At 40.2% G+C, this 12238-nt stretch overlaps 1 protein-coding gene across 2 annotated transcripts in view; it reads right to left on the reverse strand.

Annotated features, from left to right (window-relative positions):
* thrab (thyroid hormone receptor alpha b) overlaps positions 1–10191 on the reverse strand; it is a 157207-nt gene extending 147016 nt beyond the window's left edge. The window contains exon 1 of one of the 2 annotated variants that reach the window (XM_032501523.1): positions 9742–10191. The gene's annotated coding sequence lies outside the window, so the exon portion shown is untranslated. The remainder of the gene's footprint in view (positions 1–9741) is intronic. The other variant, XM_032501520.1, reaches the window with a different exon arrangement.
* Between the last annotated feature and the right edge of the window lie 2047 nt (positions 10192–12238).

A 12238-nucleotide genomic window follows, 5' to 3' on the forward strand; every position in this document is an offset into this window, starting at 1 on the left:
AAAGTGTCATGCCACTAAGTGGCCCATCCCAAATGGAATTACATAACACCAATACAAAAGTAATTTCATTCAGAACTTCCGGTCCACTATCCACACACAACATACACAACTTTGCACAAAATAAAAAACACAAAAGAAACAGCGGCCACAACACAAAAGTGTAACCCATAAAATGTCAACTAAACATTACACGCTACAACTAAAACTACAAACAAATAAAAATGTAATAAATAAATAGCTTAATATATGTCACTACCAAACAGTAAGTAAAAGAAAAAGGGAAAAAGTCACTTTGCCCCTTTGTAGCATCCTTTTTAAGGTGAGCTCTGCCTCTAAAGTGGGGTTGCTGTCGGATATGACAAATTATTTCCATTAAGCCACAAGGACAGAGTGACACGGACAAAATTTATGTTATAATATAAAATTTAGTATTCAAAATTACACGCTAAATGCTAAAACGTTATGTAAATCACAATGATCATCTCTTTTTTTAGATCATCCTTTAATTACTGTCATCATAAAATACAAAATATACATGAAAGCTGTCAGAGATTCAAATGTCAAGTGTCTCAGTGTGCAGGGATTTAAGATACCTGAGGGAGTTTGTTTATGCCAAAGCAGTGATACATCTCTCTTTATTCATCAAACTCATTGTGTTGACTCATTGTGTTTCCTGTTACCAGCATGCCCCTCCATGAACCTCAGGAGAGCTGGATATTAGAGAGAGTTTGACCAACTAGGGAATCGAATGTTCTGAGCTATGCCGTTATGCGATTGGTTTACAAGGTGGTCATGTGTTTTTTGGACTCCATGTTAGAAACAAATATTGATCTGATTACCATTAACATAGTACATGGAATAGTGTAAAATGTAATAAATTATTTTTAAAAAATGACAAATCACTGAAAGAAATGGCCAACTGTTCTCTCTTCGACTTGTGATAATAAATTACATTGGACAAACATAGTAATACTATCATTAATGCGTAACATGCCGCCAAAAAAGTTCTAAAACTGCTTTACAAATGAATGAAGTTTGAAGTTAGCCATGCTTTATGCTAGCGTTAGCTTTCTCACTAGCACTCCGTGTACCTAAATGATTGTGATCTTGCCACGTCATATGGCTTTTGGTCTCAACCGAGTCCAGGTGTCTTTATTACGTTCATAATAATATTGGAGGGAAAGTGAAAAACAGCTTGGAGGACAGGGATGTTGTTCGACTTTTCACAAGTTTAGACAGCTAGCTAACGCTACGCCGACATTTTGTAACGTTGGCACCTGCTACGTAAATATTACGACTGCCCTCGAAGTTTCCTATAGCTGCGTCCATGTCGTCAACATAAGACCTGTGGCGTTAGTGCTCCTTTTGTATCATAATTGTATTGAATGAAATATTAAGCATTGTTCTTCCGAGATGTGTGGGTTTTTGTTATGTTACACACGTAGCTAATTGGCTATAGTTAGCCTGTACGTATGCTAGCAGATATTAGAAAGGTAAACACTGCTCAGAGACTTATAAGACGACATGGTCCCTCACTACAATGGGAATTTTTTAGAGGCCCATTTATTTACCAAAATTAGCACTTTATTTTTAATGGCATATTCGCCCCATAGGTTTACATTGTAGAGTCATCTGACATTGGTATCCAATATGGCACCCTTATATAATGGAAATATAATGACAGAAATTTCCCCCCACCATCTATATTTAGCATATGTGTTCTCCACTCTGATTTTCACAAACTCTGAACAAAATGCACTGGCCTGGCTCAACAAGTGTGCAGACTTTAGTTTCTCTCAAAAGCATTGCACTCAGAATAACAGGAGGAAGGAAAATAGATTCCAGCTTCAGAGGGGTTTAGGTATGATGTCAGAAAAGGCATTTTCCTCAAACAGAAAAGTGGTTGGTTGGCAGTAAAAGAGAGGCCCAGTGGAGAGTGGGTCACTGTCAGTCACACTTCGAAGAAGCCAAACTAAACTCTGAAGTGATCTTTAACCTTACAGACAGTCATAACATAAACCAAAGTCTAATTCTTCAGCCAGGGGAACATCTCACACACATCCACACTTGTTGCCCCAGTCAGACAGGCTTGAGATTCAACCACAGTTAAAACCAGATGTGAACTAAATCTAGGGCATACTCCAAGTGGGGAAGCAGCTTGCTGTAAATTAATAGGAAAGCTGTATAACCACTGAAAAGAAGCGCCCTGCCATAACTCAATATATTAAAGCCTTAGTAGGGCTTAAAAGCACAATCCATAAGCTTAAATGACTTATTTTTTTAATGGCTAATAACAAAACACATGACCAGATACAGATATATCTTATGAAGACATACCTGTACTGTTGTTGTGTGTACTGTAATGCCACGTCTGCAGTTGTCAATGGGTACATTAAGAGATTGTACTGGATCCAACAGAATGTAACAATATTAATGGGGCGCCTGGAAAGCTCACCTGGTTGAGCATGCGCCCCTTGTACAAAGGCACTGTCCTTACTGCAGCAACCGCGGGTTCACATCCAACCTGCTGCCCTTTTCTACAGGTCGTTCTCCCTCTCTCTCCCGTTTCACATCTCAAGCTATCCAGTCTAATAAAGGCCTAAAATGCCCAACAAATAATCTTGGGGGAAAAAAACAATATTCACATATTGAGTTGCCAAGTAATGTTGTGATTAAGAGTGAAAACCATACTATGTTCTATCAATTTATGACAAACCTCCAAACCATCTGACGATATTTGTCGTTCATTCCTTCCCTCTAATACAGTAAACCAAAAGTATTAGACATACAGTTGAAATAGTTAGCACTAACTCACTCAAACATGGTTACGGTTGCTATGGTTTCTGGGTTGAATGACATGTTTTGTTGAAAAGGTGTGAGACGGTGGGCAACAGGCTTACAGATTACAAACAGGTAGCAATGAAACTCCAGCCTTTCTCCTGCGTAGCCAACTATTTATCCAGCTCTTAGTACAGGTTTTTTGAGTAATGGAGGCTTTTTTGGAGCATTAAACTCACTATGGGATATTAAAAAAGGTCACTGAATGAGATGGTTACACTTATTAAATGCTGACCTATATATACACACAGCACGGTTGAAGAGCAGAGTAGCCAGTGGGACTTAGGTCTCGGCCAATTTCTTAATTGTGGGTTTTTCTAAGCATTTCTTTGCTCAGCAGCAGATAGTATGTCAAAGAACGGAAAATGTCTCTTATCCCATGCATTTTAACACTATTGAATTAATCATTAAAGTCATCAATGGTGCTTTCCTTTGGGAGGTGGTTGATTGGGGTAAAACAATTTGTGTACTACAGATATACACACACACACTCTCTCTCTCTCTCTCTCTCTCTCACACACACACACACAGACACAAAATACTGTGTATACATACACACACATATCTATCTATCTATCTATCTATCTATCTACACACATGCATATACATATACACATAACATACATATATAAATACAAATATATAAATATATATACACACACATACTTATATACACATATATACATACATATACTGTATACATACACACTGTAGTATACACATACTGTATATATACATATATACATCCATGTATGTGTGTGTGTGTGTATGTACAGGTATATACCACATATATAGACTACAGAATACAACAAACAGAAAATATTATCAATGCAAATCAAATCTTTAAGTTTTTAATTTCAAATGATCTAGTCTCTAATGCCCAGATACAAACTCATAATCACACACATTGATTCCTCTTGGGTAGTCTGATTATAAACTTCTGCCCAGGGGGCACAGATACTGAATTGCCAGTTTAATCTCAAATCCCCATGAAGGGAATCCTTCTGTACGCCTCAGTGTTAATGACGCAGGAGAAAAAAGTAGCCACTTTATTGTCTCGGGAACTGGTTGTTTAATATGTCTGTAAATGTGTAATCACTTAATTTCTATTCCACTGCATGAATTGAGGCAGCTCTCACAACGAGGGAGTGAGAGCAGTTCAGTGCCAGCAGATGCGGATGGACTCGTAAAGTGCTCCACTTCACCCTGGCAAAAATAAACCTCACGGGCCTTGGTGCCAAGTATTCCCGTTGATGAAAAGCCAGTTGTGTGTGGCCCCAGTTGCTCCCAAGCAGGGCCAAGCTGACTGGTGTTTATAAAAAAAGAAAAGAAGTGTAGCTGTGTAAAACAGCCTCACTAATTTCTCTGGCCAATAAATTCTATTTTATAAATTATTATTTTCCTTGGTAATCTGGAAGCTGATGAAGCACAGGCTGGCTGACAGGGCCACATAGAGAGACAGAGAGCAGCAGATAAGTTGCAATGGCGCAGATAAGAAGAAACAAAGTCAAGGGGGAGCTTCTGGTAACCATCTGCATGAAAACCACTGCTCAACAGAAACCACTGAAAAAAACTACTAAAGGATAAAGTGAATCTTAAGACAAAATAAAAAGGGTGGGACCAAAAAACAAAAACAACAGAGAAAGAGCCACAGACTTAGAGCACGCTGTCTGACATCTGATGCCATGTGTTTGTGTGTTAGGAGGATGGGGTGGTACAGTATCTCAAAGACAGCAGGACCCCCAGTGGTCTGTTTGAATACCCGTGCAGAGTGCACTGATAATCTCTTGTCGTGTTCACCATGACAGCATGCTTATCAGCAATGGAGCTTCACGGGCCCCTGAATGCAACACAAACCTGCTACGACATCACACTGAAAGGTTAGCCTCGTTCTTCTCAGATAATGAGGTTTAAATTGCCAGTGAAGACACACTCAATACTCTACGTGCCAGATATTACAGCAGGAAACAGCATGGGATTTCCTTAATGGCAGACAGACAGAGGATACACATTACTTCCTATTATTAGAGCTGAGACAAGGAGATGATATTCAATAAAAAAAACTGTAATTTAAATTACAAAAATGCCAAACATTCTAGCTTCTCGCATGTCCGTTTTTGCTGCGTTTGCATTATACAACAAGCATCTTACAGTTGGCTGCACACATTAACCTATATGAAGAGGTCACCTTGAGCTCTGGCAACACTTCTCTGACATTTTATAGACCAAACACCGACTGATCATTTATGAAAATAGTCATTAGATACAGCCGTAATATTCAACTTATTTTTACCAGAAAGAGAGCCACAAAAGAGGTATATCATTCTGTGGGCAATATGACGTTTGATCTGTCATCGTTTCCTTATAATAATGGCTCACACCACACTTTTTTGCTATTTAATCACCAGGGTAAAGCAATGGTTTGGACTTCATATTTTGGTGACAGCAGTTAAAATGAAAGTGCTATAACCCGACAGATACATATAGGCATTTGGGAGATAAATAATCTGTAAACAATATATATCGGCTGATAGTAATTTCCTGATTTTAACCCCTTATAAGTTTTAAGGATAAGTTTTTAGGAATTAAGAATTGTAACCAAGATGCGTTCTGTGGTGTAAACATCTGGTCTCTGGTGAACAAACTATCTAATGGTGACCATTTTCTAAATGATCTCAAACCTAGTTTGGGATTTCTCTTCTTCCATTTATGTTACATAATAGCCAACATAGACACTGATACCCATATATCTGCAAAAGGCTAATGGGCCGATATATATTAGTCTTGCTCTAGTTGACATTTCAGTCCCGGAAGAAATGTTTCTCAGTTCAAGTTGTCTGTTATGGGGGCAGTGGGGGCCTAAAGGTTAGAGAAGAGAGCTTGTGTCCGGGAGGTCGTCGGTTCAGACCGGTGGGGAGAGTGAAAGCACAGTGCCCATTACCACCACTGAGGTGCCCTTGAGCAAGGCCCTTAACCCCAACCGCTCCAGTGGAGCGGCTCTGTGGCCAGCAGATCTGACTGTGGTTGTACTGGACAGCTTCCAGGTATGAATGTGTAACTGTGTGAATGTGATCAGAGTGGAAAATAGAGGCTTCCTCTCAGTGAACCTTTCCTGAATAAATAAAAAGGTAATCAGAACTGGATTTGGTGGAAACAAGAGGGCGATTGTGAGAAGTCGATGGCCTTGAGGCGGTGACTAGCTTACCCAAATCAGCAGGTTTTCATTATCTTATTAGTGCTTGGACTCTAATTATTATATATATATATTTATAAATAGATACACTGTATATATACACAGACAAAGACGCCTCATGTTTGTCTAATGTAAACAATCTCTTGATGCATTAAGAGGCCAATTTTTTTTCTCAGATAAAAGTAAACCCGATCAAACATTTCTGTACAAGCGTACTTTAAAGATAAAGATGGCTTTGTGCAGCTAAATTCAGATGTTGGTGAACAACACAAGCTATACTTCACAATGCCACAAAATCTAATAGCTCAGTTGCAGTGCAGAAACCCATGATGATCACATGACTTCTTGTGGTTGGCTGCACTTGCCCTGGCAGAATAGAGCCTAGGAAACTACCTATAACACATACCTCATATGTGTGTGCTTTAATCTAATTAGTCATAGTCGAAAACCCATATGGCTTGCAAAGCGCCTTGGGGCCCAGATTTTTAGCAGTTAACTGAGGATCAAGCAAAACGTAAAGGCAAGACAATAGGCATGTTACTCTGCGATGTGCATATATGGAGGAAAAAGATGTCATGCTAACTTTTGCTAATCAGATATTCCACAGTTGCTAACCTGGGTCAGAGGTACAATAAGTCTGTTGAAAATGTCAGAAAAATCTAAACCTCTCTTGAGGTTTTCAGCTGGGCATACGGGCAAATAATGTAGGAGCTCCCCCAGGACAATTACTGCTATGTCGAGGACATTCCTTACACTGGGACGAATCATTCACGCATTATTTAAATCATTCGCACATGCTTCATAACCACTGACAAATACAACAAACTGCATCTCCATTTAACTTCCAAAGTCATCATGAGAGACAAAAAAGGGAGGAAATGGGAGGCAAATCCCAGGATCGCCTCACTGACCAGACTCAGTTCAGGAATAGCTCTTGACATATTGGCCTACCCAGCATGCCCTCTGGCTCTCCAGACAGCTCTGACATCATCATACAGCAGATACAGACCAGGACATCAGCTGCACAGCCAAGGTTATATAAGTGAACGCTCTATGTTTCCGAACATTAAGCACTGCTGCCCCACCATGGGGAATAGGAGGGGATAGGAGTAGACTAGGAGAGAGAGGGGGGGGTGAGGAGGAGAAGGAAAATCAACAAGGTGGCCAGGAAGAAATACGGACAGAAACAGGGTCACAAAAATGGAGGCCCACTAGGGTGCTTGCCCCTGGGAGAGACTGAAGACGGCAACACGCGGTCCCCTAAAAGCGCCCCAGCCAACAGGAGAGAAGAAAGAAGACCAGGTCACACAGGGCTACACCTTTTGTGTGTTCTCTCATGTACAACACTCTTACCAAACTATTTACAATAAAGGGAAAAAGGGAAGACTAAAGCGTGAGCGTGTAAGAAATTAACATCTTAATGTTTATATGACTTTGTCTATGTGTTTCTGATGGAGGACCTTTGTTTACACAGGTTTTTTTGCACTCTCCGTAGAGCCCACTTGTTCTATTTAAAATCCTATCCGTAGGGAAAATGTTTATACTTGACTGCTGGATTTGTCCAGGGCTAATAATCAACCCAGGGAGAGAACATTGCGATTTAAACGGATGGCTAATGATTAATGAACATTGGACATCTGGGGCCATACCAGCAGATCTGATTAGGTCTTTTAGTCTGGTTGTGTGTAGAATAAACAGACTCTATAGGGGTTTAGCACCACATATTCATATAATGACGGAAACAATGTTTATTAATCGCGGTGTATGTAATATTCCAAACACTTTTGCACTTGAGCTTTTTTGGAGGAATAAATGAGCCTATCCTTCAATATTCTTTTTGTTATTTTTTTAAACAGCATAACTTTTGTTAACAATCTGTTGTTTCTAGTTTAATTTCTATGAAATGTCAGGATTAAGAAAGGTTGTATAAAAGATGTTTTGTGCCAGATTTACAGTTTTCATACTGGAAAATGAGAGTGCAACCTTTTAAAACTTTGCAAAGGAATCTCAAGTCTGATCATTTAGACATCGTCCATGTTGATAGGAAAATCCATAAACTCAGCCTCAGTGTGCCAGAGGAAATGCTTCTGTTGCCAACTTGATGGATTCAACTGCGAGAGCATACAGCTTTTAGACTGTCACTTTCTATCAACACATTACAAGATACTGTGAAAATGAATGTGACTGAGAATGAGGACCCTATAAAAGGCTCTGGGCAGAGTGGTCACATTGAGTGATTTAATTATTACAGCATTGTAATGTTGCGATGAGGGACTTCACACACATACAGCTGCATATGCATTAAGCAAATTGTCACTATTATATCCATGATCTGTTGCTCTGAGATTATTTACACTGGGGATTTCACATGGCCTGAATGAACGATTTAATGTCCATACTTGTCACCAGTCAGACTTAGTTAGTCTATGGAACATCTATCTTTTTATTAAAGTTGTTCTTGGCAATATTGAGCATTTCAGTTCCTTCATTATCAGTGTAGGCATGTCAAGGCAACTTCCTGGGCAATGTTGTCTTTGTAGCAAAAAGTACACTCTATTGTATCGAGTTGTACTGTACTTTGACAGCATGCTTATCTAAAACAGACTGAAACACACCCACACACACACACTTGTACAACTGAGTCAGAGTGTCTGTGTTCATTTAATACCCAATCCAGACAGTTTTAATGCAGTGCACATTGTGCCGCTAAAACACTTTGTTCTGATATTGGCGATTTGTGATTGCATAACAACCGATGCGCTCTGACATTTAGGCTACGTTTTGGAATGCACAGGACATTTGTCGGACGAAAGTATATATATATATATATATATATATATATATATATATATATATATATATATATATATATATACACACACACACACACACACACACACAGTATATAGCACACTGAAGCACACAATCACTACATACCAGTATACACAATGATAACATACACTTCCAGAGATGCATGATTTATATGAATGTTAATGGACAAATTTGCACACACCGAGTTTGGTTCAGAATGATGTATACCAGCCTAAAAATGATGATGATGCAAATGCAAGTTAACTTGGAGTGGTTTCCCTTTTATACAGCCTGCATAAGATCTATCAAAAGTACTTTTACAATACTTATTATTGGCAATATTATAATCAAATAGGTATATGGGTGTATTGTAGCTGGTGATCGTTATTGATCACTGTGTGTGTGTGTGTGTGTGTGTGTGTGTGTGTGTGTGTGTGTGTGTGTGTGTGTGTGTGTGTGTGTGTGTTGTGTTGTGTCCATGCATTATTGGACCATTGTGGCTCGCGCCACAGTGCAGCATACATGAATCCAAGTTCGGGCCTGTGTGCAGGACCCAGTACAAGCATTAAACGCACTGAAAGAACACGGCTGCATGACCGCTGTAGAGTTATATCCGGCTGCATTGCCGTTTAATTGACAACTATCCAGAGGGAAACGTCAACAATTGTGGCGTAAAAGGGCTGCAGACCAACAAGGTTAGACCCTGCCTACTGTACAGTACAACGTGTGTCCCTTGGCTGCAGATCTGATCTGTCAAACCAGTCCAGGCTACTGAAGCTAGCACCGCCAAGCAACTGCACACGCACGCACGCACGCACACAAACACAAACACAAACACAAACACACACTCAAACACACCACGCTGTGAACGTCGGGCGGGTTAACGCGACGACACTTACCGCGGTCTGGGCACCAGTTCGGGTTGGATATTTGGGCATTAGGCGGAAATGAAGCGGGAGAAAGTCAGCAGAGCTCCTCCGGTGTGCAGCGCCTACACGTCCCGCTCACTCCGAAGCCCAGTCCGCCGCTAAGCTGCTGCGGCTCGGACTGCCAAAATGACCCCCCCCCGCTCCTCACACAGATCCCTGTCCTCCTTCCGACAAAGCTTTTGCGTCAAAATGAGTTGTTTGTTCCTCCTGTTTTGTGATGCCTTCAAGTAGCCTAGCGTTTGGATGAGCTGCAACGACAGAAGGGAAAGACGCAAAAAGAAATACTACACGGTCGCTCCTCCCCCCGCTTGTGTACGGTACAGTAAGGGGAGCTTGGCTGGGTAACCACTTATTAAAACTATCTACCGCTCTCTACAGGACCACCACTGTAAAGCACAAACACATGTTGGTCCGGTGAGATGTGAAATGCGAAACATCCCCTGCCTCGAATCGCCTCTGCTTTCCTCATTTATTGATTTAATCATCAATGCGCTCGAGCTCCCTCCCTCCTCCTCCTCCTCCCCCTCCTCCTCCTCCTCCTCCTCGGAAGGTGAAATTAGTCCACCTTGTAGGTAGATTAAACAGATTTAGTGAAGGGACACGACAGGGGTGGTAATTATACTGTAATAAGACTTATTATAGTTATGTCACTGACATGTTTGTCAGATAAATATCTAAATAAAATGGATGATAATGAAAGAACAGATTCTTTGGCTTGTAAAATGTGGAGAGTTTGTGCAATTCTGTTATTATCTCTATACATTGAATTATTTTCATATATCTCTAAATTAGCTTGTTTTTGTTGCAGTAACCCCGGGCTGTAAATCCTTCACTTATTTGATGGCTACCGACAAATCTATGACTGTACAGACGGATAGAGAGACATGAAGAAAGAATATTAAAGATGCCACTTATTTCAATCAAAATAGCAGTTGGACAAACAGAAATGATCATTATTGCCTCAAATAGGTCACACGCTGACAACAGCAATCTAAGAACATCTAGGATCAATGATCTTCACATCTTTCTTCGAGTGAAGTCCAACTAGAAACATAGTGCATATGAAATCAATATCAGTGGCATGGTTTCAGTTATGTTTCAAAAGATTTCTCCTTCCTCTCTTCAGTCTTGGAAGAACCTCTGTGCTGATTGTATAGCGACTGTACAGTCAGATATTTCTGTCCGACTCATCTACCAGACACTATTTTGGAAAATCACTAGCTGTGAGAGAGGTACAATCTTCTTACATTGAATGGCGAGAAGTGAGTAGTGTGACATTTACATCTGATGGTTTTCAATTGTGTAAGGGGGGGGGGGGGTTGATGGTGCAGAATGAAAGTCTACTGCAGCACACACATTAAAGATTCCTGCTTTTTTTCTCTCTCTCTCTCTCTCTGTGTGTCTGAGTGTATGTGTGTGTGTGTTTTGAGTCATCATACCGGAAAATGCTATTTGATTATGTGCTTGTGTCATTCGTCTTTCAGGAAGAGTGTCTTCCATCGACCATCTTAATAATTTCCATCCACTGACTCATAAATAAAGGACCTTAATGAGAACTGTCCAATGACTTAATTCTGCATTTTATTGTGTTGTTTTCTGTTCCCCATGTAAAGTGGCTATTGCATGCATGGTTGATCTGTTTTAGCTGCTGTGACAACATCCAAAGACGCCCATTACTGACAGAAACCAATTACCAGGTTTCCTACAATACATTACATATCTTCAGAGTTGATTTTCAGGTTAGATTTATGACATGCGGGGGGGAATTCATCTCCCAGCATGTGACTCATGCATGCTGTTTCCACGCTCATCCTCATTTCCACGAGGATAAATGGGCAGATTTTGGGTCCAATTCGCCCCTCCCAACAATCACGGGGGTGTTCCTATTTCGAAGGTTGTCTGCATATCTGCCCAAAAGATCCTGTAGGGTGAGGGGTTTACAGTAGCGCTGCAGAGATTAATTTTTTAGGTTGTCAACTATTAAATTAATTGCCAACTATTTTGATAATCGCAATTTTTTCTTTTACCATTTTCTGACATTTTCTAGACCAAACAACCAATCGATTAATTTGAGAAAATAATCAACAAGTGAAACTACAATAAAATGAATTATTAGCAGTCCTAGTTTACAGACAGCTTAATGTTAGCACCTGGATCTGGGTCTTCCCTGTAGTGGGAAAGGAACAGCAAGGGGATATCAAGCAGACCCCCGCAATAGCTAATGAGAGTGAGCTTGTGTAAAACAGGAAGATGGCTGCCAATAGCGCAGGTAGAACTTTATTTCCAATTTACCTCGTTTTTCTGAGAGACACCAAGTCTCTGGATTGCCTCTCTGAAATAATTCAGGAGAATGCCATGTGTGTAGTCCTGTGTTTTGACTGAATCGTGTGTGCATTCTTGCTTTTAAAATATTAAAAATCAGTTAAATGTGTCATTATGTCTGTGGCCTCCCACATTTTTTTAAACC

The sequence above is a fragment of the Etheostoma spectabile genome, chromosome 21, assembly GCF_008692095.1.
Source record: "Etheostoma spectabile isolate EspeVRDwgs_2016 chromosome 21, UIUC_Espe_1.0, whole genome shotgun sequence".
Taxonomy (NCBI): Eukaryota; Metazoa; Chordata; class Actinopteri; order Perciformes; family Percidae; genus Etheostoma; species Etheostoma spectabile.